The sequence below is a fragment of the Malaya genurostris genome, chromosome 2, assembly GCF_030247185.1.
Source record: "Malaya genurostris strain Urasoe2022 chromosome 2, Malgen_1.1, whole genome shotgun sequence".
NCBI lineage: Eukaryota > Metazoa > Arthropoda > Insecta > Diptera > Culicidae > Malaya > Malaya genurostris.
In genome coordinates this window covers 288,626,898-288,634,203 of record NC_080571.1, presented here as the reverse complement: position 1 = coordinate 288,634,203, position 7,306 = coordinate 288,626,898, and positions in this window count along the sequence as shown.

Below are 7,306 nucleotides of genomic sequence, written 5' to 3'. Positions count from 1 at the left end.
AGATGTAAACAAACAAACAAACAAACAAACTTGCAAACCAGTAGTGCTCGAGTTGGGCTTCGGTCTGCAAATAGATATGATTATGGGTTTCATGTCGTGATACCGTTTCGGATCAATCACCCGGTGCTCGATGACAGATTGATAAATCGTTCGACTAATAGGGGCTCGGGAAAAGAAGACAACCACAACAACTTAGAAATAGCAGTACGACGTACGTGCGTGAAAATTTCGCTTTCATTGAGTGAATGAAAATCGAAAGTTTGTTTACGCACATTGGCACCACCCTTTTGATCGAACCAGATCGCACTCCTGTCGCCAAATCGGTAGTGACCCGACGGTTGGAAAAAGCAGTAATTTGTCTAGACGGTGATTAGAGAGTATTGCTGAGAAAGATTCGGTGGTAAGTACCAGGCGCGGCAACTATGGGGAGGCAAAGCACTTTTTGCTCCCCCAAAAGATTTATTGGACGAATGGAATATTGCGTCATTGTAAATGTTAAGTTCTTAACGAATAGTATCGTTTGTAGAATTATATCATCTGTAAAATTCAGAATTTATTCTGTGTATGTCGTCAATTAATCCAACAATCGGTGATTGATTTATAATACTTTTAGCGTGTGGAATGTCCAGGGTAACAGCACCCATTTTTAAATTCGGTTTTGTGCACAATTTACGCATTTACAAATATAATTGCTGCTTTGAGTGCCAGAGAGAATCTGATTCATCGTTCGATTGGCTGAAAACGGACACTTACTTACTGGAAACAGCAACAAATCGACACTTACTTGTTGGAAACAGCAACAAATCGTCGTCCATCGTCAGAAAAACAAAAACTACGTCTTGATTTTATTGCCATCCCGTGTTGGATTCCCGTCACAGATATTTTGCGAAATAGTGATTTGCCCTCTCGTAAATCTCTGGGATTGTAAATAAAAAAGAAAAACATAACCTTCGTTCCTGTGAAACTGCAATACACTGGGAGAAAACAGTAAAGGCCAATCAGTCAAATTGCAAAACAATCAGTTCCGAATATAAACATATCTGACTTTTCCAACGTTGATTCTAGGAATCTGACTGTGATCTGTAAATCCAAACAAATCGACTTAGCAGCCACACGTATTTGTAAACATTCTTCCCATTCGTTTCCCTGGAGAACCGGAGCTACCCGGCTGCATCGTTACGCATCAGAATAAAAATAAAACATTACATGATGGAATGATTATCACAGACCTAATCCAGAGTTGGAAACAAGACTGTAGCGTTTGTAATGTTACCAGGTAAACATGTTATCGCTTTCGATGGTTGCCAATAGTTTCATCCTGACATAACTGACATTTCCTTTGACTTGTTCTATTTAACCACTTTGATTTTCAAGATAATTTCTTCCATTTTGATATTTTTCATTTCATTTCTCCTTATAAGCACAGAGTATAGATATTCAAGCTAGTACAAACTTTTTTTTAAAAAAAAAAGCTGAGTAAAACAACGAAACAGTATTTTTTTTGGTTTAATGAACAACTGTTTTAAACAACCAGGATTTATCTGTGTCAAAATAGCCGTTGCGTACGATTTCGCATGCATGAACTAGAAATGGTAAGCGTCCTTTTAAACCCGAACCCGACCCGTACCCGAGAAAATAATGTTAGTGACATAACTGGACGACATGAGTACGAATAAAGACTGTCCCAGAAAGTATGGACGCACTTTGATTTCGCTGTAAATAATTCACAAGTGTTAGATATTCAAATTTTATTCGATATACTGATAATATTAGACTACAACAACAGAATGTTATTCTCAACATTTTCTACTTAGCCATTGTCGACTAACTGGCGCACCTTCTTGCGAACGTTCCTCATAAAATTCCGTACAGACTTCTAGGCGACAAGCTTTGACACTTTTTTCCAATATTTTTCGAACTGTTGAATGATTTCGGCTACCGAGACATGTTTCCTAAGATGTGCCTTTGTTAATGCCCAAAATTCATCAATTGGTCGAAGTTTCAGGCAATTTGGTGGATTCATGTCTTTTGGGACGAAAGTGACATTTTCGGTAGTATAGTTGTTAGTTAGAGGTAGTATACCGTTGATTTCGAGTAGTTGCAAGAAGAAAGATCTGTCCAGAAGACAACAGGATCCTTGTGGCTTCGAATCATGGGTAGAAGTCGTTTTTGTAAACATTTCTTGATGTATATTTCGCTGTTCATTGAAGCAGTGGTGATGAAGGGTTTCGAAATCTTACCGCAGCTACAAATTGCTTGCCAGACAATAGCAATTTTTCGACTTCAATCGATGTCTCGAACTGGTTTAACACTTGCCCTTCTCGCAGCGTATAATATTGTGGTCCCGGCAAGGATTTGTAATCGAGTTTCACGTAGGTTTCGTCGTCCAATTGCAGTATGCAGTTCAAATTTCCAGCAAGAATCGTATTGTACAGCTTTCGAACCCTCGCACAGTGGTTCAAAACTGGAAATGGACGGTCAAAAGTCTGTACTGACTTTCTCTGATTTTTAAGAGCTAACGTGTCTTCGAAGAAGTTTTACAAAATTATATTACGCTTCTTTTTAAAGTGGAATCTTAATTTTTGTTAAGGGGGTAGCATCAATTTCGAATAAAAATAATTTTTTTTCACAAAAAATAATTTTTTTTCACAAAAAACAATTTTTTTTCTATCTTTTTTTGAAGAAAAAAACATTTGAAATATTTTTGCTGAAGATATAAATAATGTAAAAAAATATTTTTTGAGATATATTTACTTTATTTTAAAAACAGTTTTTTTGGATTTGTCTACGTAGAATCTCCCTCTATTACCTAAGTATCTACTACGAAGTGCCCGTAAACACACATAAACAAGCAAGCTCATGCTTGCACGCGCAACTAAAGCAAATTGTTGTGTTTTTTTGTTTTGTTTACTTTTTGACAATTAACAATAAAAAATCTAAGTGGAACTAGATGCAAATTTTTAGGCCTTTTCAAAGTTAGTTTTAAATATTGAAAATCCGAAAAATTATCAAAAATTCAACACATATTAAAAAAATGGAAAAATGTTTTCCAAACAAAATATGAAAAAGTATTGTAAAAGTACAAACCATTACGAAGAGATTTCATTTTTGAACGTGTAAATAAATTGAGTTATCGCGAAGCAACACGTTTTTACGACGATATGTTGATCGTGCGACGCTCACTTAGAGATGTGCGAAGCAGCTTCGAACCGATCAGCTCACTAAAGGAAATCGATTCAATGTATCAGCTCATCAGCTCATTTAGATTGAACTGAAGGTTTGTTTTGAGCGCCGTTTTTCTTACTCCATTTTTTTTTTCATATGCATGATCAAAATCATTGAAGCACAAAGAACAATGCTATGCGAACTAACTTGTCTGTGAATTATTATTATGTCATATTGGAGAATATCTGCAAAAGTGGCATCCCTGAATTTACCTTAGTCTACTGAGTGAGAGGTAAATTTTCTTATTGACAATGGCATCTGACAAATCTGTTAAAGAAGGATAGATGCACATTTTGAAGAACTGACAAGAGTTCATGCACACATTTCTTCTCATTTATAACTCTCTCTTCAAGAGCCGAAGATCCGTTTAGCTCGTAGCTTGTTTCTACCTTACCAGCAGGGATGCTAGGTAAATTTTTCAAAAATCTGTTATCAAGCCAAAAATCTGTGCACGTTTCTCCGTTTCCATAATAGCTGATCGGAATCATTTTGGTAAGCAAAAACGTGCTTCATCCACCTAGCAGTGAGATGATACCTTTTTTCATCAATCCGCATGTGTTTTTTGCATAAATATTCTTCGGTGTTTCAGTTTTCATGACATTATTTTAATGACCGTCGTATTAATCGACAATTTGAAATTTTAATCACTCATTACTCTGTAATGTCGAAACTGCAAATCGGATCGAATTTGAATCTAAAAGTGTAACAATCGATTAAACATTCCATGATATGTCGAAGTAAGTTCCACTTTAGAGAGTACAGTAATTTAAGGTACTTCCAGAGCCGGTATTCAGGAACCAGTATAACCCAAACCGAACCGCCATATGACGAATAAATTGCAATAGTTTTGAGTCCAACTTTCAAGCTTTTCGGGATTATCATCTTCTATATCGGTTTGAATTTTAAAAATTCATCCTCCTGTAATTCCAGAATCGGAAGTCAGCATTGGATAAAATTAATTAATTTTGTGTGGGACTAAAGTTTATTTTAATTTGAATTTTTGTTTCTGAAATTCGATTTGGCTTTCTTTGAGAAAACGTTTGAGCTTTGAGAAACGATTCGATACTGGAGCCGGAATTCTAAAATCGGTGTAGCCGAAGTCAGACAAATTTACCTGAGTAGTTTACATTTGTTTCAAAATGTTTAAAAATCAGTGTAGACATCTTTGAGAAATCGTAGTACGAGTTAAATTGTTGGGTGCCTTCCGAATCGAAAACTGAATACCACTAAAACTGAAATACGTTTATTTGGTTGTCGAGTATTCTAATCAGCAAATCTTAGATGATTCTTAGATTTCATTTGAATCTTAGATCGGTTCAGCCATCTACGAGGAAAATGAGTTACACAATTTTAATTTCGTTTCACATATCACCCTGCAGTTCAGGAACCAGAAGTCGGATCCAAATATAATTCAGGAACCTTGTTTAGGAGAATACGAATTTTCTTATGAATCTGAGTTTGTAGAAAACGGTTGAGTCATCTTCGAAAAAAAGGTATAAAATTGAGTGGAATTTTTTGTCACACATGCATTTGCTGATCTCGACGAACTGATTCGAATGGTGTATGAGTGTTATATTCTTCCAGCATTTATTGCTCTAAGCAGTTTAAATCAATATAATTATGAAATTGTTCAGAATTCGGAAGTACTGCCATCTTTCCAATATGTCATATTCGAACGATTATGTTGCCAAAAACGAACCGTGCTAAAACCGGTCCGAGGCAAAATGTCATGAAAAAGGATGCTGTTCACAGCCTTTTTGGTATTGTATGTAACAGTATAAAAATCGTGTTTTACGTTGCTCCCAAGCCTTTCTTTGCCATACAGTGCTCAGAACTTCTATAGCTGGAATATGAGAGAAAAGTCGCTTACAAAAAAATTTCGATATATCCGTTAAAAATGGACGGATTTTAACAATCTATGGCTTGTTGGATAGCTATTACCGTGCGGAATCTAAGTCTGAAAACATATTCTATTTTCAAGGTCAATTGTGACAGATACTGTCAAAAAACAGAAAATTTTGACATAAAACTTCGTATAACTCAAAAAGTAAACATCCGATCTCAAAACCATTCAATAGCGTTCTGGGTGACGGGGAGACCTTTCATTTGCGACTAGTTTGATCAAAATCGGTACAGCCATCTCTGAGATCTCGACCTCTTAGTTGACAACACACACACACACACACACACACACACACACACACACACACACACACACACAGACATTTGCTCAGTTCGTCGAGCTGAATCGATTGGTATATGACATTCGGCCCTCGGAAAATTTTTCGAAAGTTTGAGCGAATTCTATACCTATTTTTTTTATATATATAAAAAAAAGGTAAAAAAGGTCTCACTATTTCCTACCGCTCTGTAATTTTTGGTGCTAAACTGTGATTAATTTTAAAAATCTATGATCGATTTCGGAATTTGTGACTATTTTCAGAAATCTGTGAGGATCTGTGCCATTTTTGAAATCCGTGCAAAAAGTTGAAAATCTGTGAACTTGGCATCCCTGCTTACCAGTGCGGTGAACTGGTGAGCTGCGGTTGTTTTAAAATGAGCTGTGAGCTATCATATAATAGGAATATATTTTCCTATAAGTATTGTAAAAGTTTGCTGCATTAAGTTGCATATTTCGCTTCGCTACAAGGTTTCCTAGATAAGAATAGGTCAAATGATGTATAACTTTTCCAGAAAGGAATAAACCTATGCATTGCCTTCTACAAAATTATGGGATTTTATATTTTCTACAATTATTCCAAACAAAGTAAGGATTACAAAATAACTTGAAACAAGTTATGGTTAGAAAACAAGTTTTAAGGGGGTTGTCATAATTCAATAACTGAACCAACTTTGAAAAAGCCTTAAAAAAAGTTCCATCGAGTTTCACTTACGTTTTTTTTATAGTCTTGGGCATATCTTTTCCTATAAATTTTGTAAAAATTAGCTGCATAAAGTTGCATGTTTCGCTTCGGTGTAAGGTTTTATCATAAATCAGGTAAAAAAAGGTAAAATGTTGTATAACTTGGCCAGGAAACAACAAACCTATGCACTACCTTCAACAAAAATATGGAATTTTTTATTTTCTTCAATTATTCCAAAGAAAGTATGCATAAAAAAATAACTCCAAACAGGTTATGAATAAAAAACTGAATTTAAGGGGGTTGCCTTAAAAACACTTTGTATATCCGAAACGGTGCGACCTAGACTTTTGGTATATTTGACAAAGTAAATTATTTTTAATAGTTCTAAAAGTTTGTCGAAGAAAAAAAATTTCTATGGTTATGGTTATATATTTTGTCAAAGTAGGCCATGAACAATTAGGGATTGAATCAAATTACGCGGTATATATTCGTACATAATTTCTTAAAAGCAACTATATGCATTAAAAGAACGGTTTGGCAGCTACTGATTTATGTCCACGTTTTTTTTTATTCGAACCAATTTGACTTCGAAGTGCCCACTTTTTTGGCCACATCCCGAACTGAATCCTCCTTTTTTGCTCGAACGCCTTTAATATACGTTTATCCAATTGAGGGTTAGCAGGACCTTTTTCTCGACCCGTTTTTCGTTTATCCTCAAAGGTGTTATCATCACCGAACTTCCTGATTGCATTTCGCACGGCTTTTTCACTTACTCACTCCATTTTTGCTATCTTTCTCAGTGATAGTCCGCGTTCTGTGCACCATTTGAACACAATTTTTCGACGTTGTTCTGCTGAAAGTCCACGCATTTCGAAACAAACTAATGAAAACGAATAAACAACTGCACAAGTGGTTAGAGAAGAGTGTAAACAACAGAACGCAGCCATGAAAATTGACAGATTCTGAACCATTGTGAAATGGCAGCGGTTTTCGGTTGCGTCCATACTTTCTGGGACAGTCTTTAAATCTAACACGTATCTTTACATTTCTGAATATCAAACATCGTTTTCATTAGTCGGTATGTTGTGTGAATTGTACAAGGTTTCATTTGTTTACTTCCAGAATTGTAACGGTGCAGCCATACTACAATGTTCGCCTTCTGAAGTACACACGGCACTAATTACAATAATTTGATTGAGAAAACCCCTGTTTTAAAC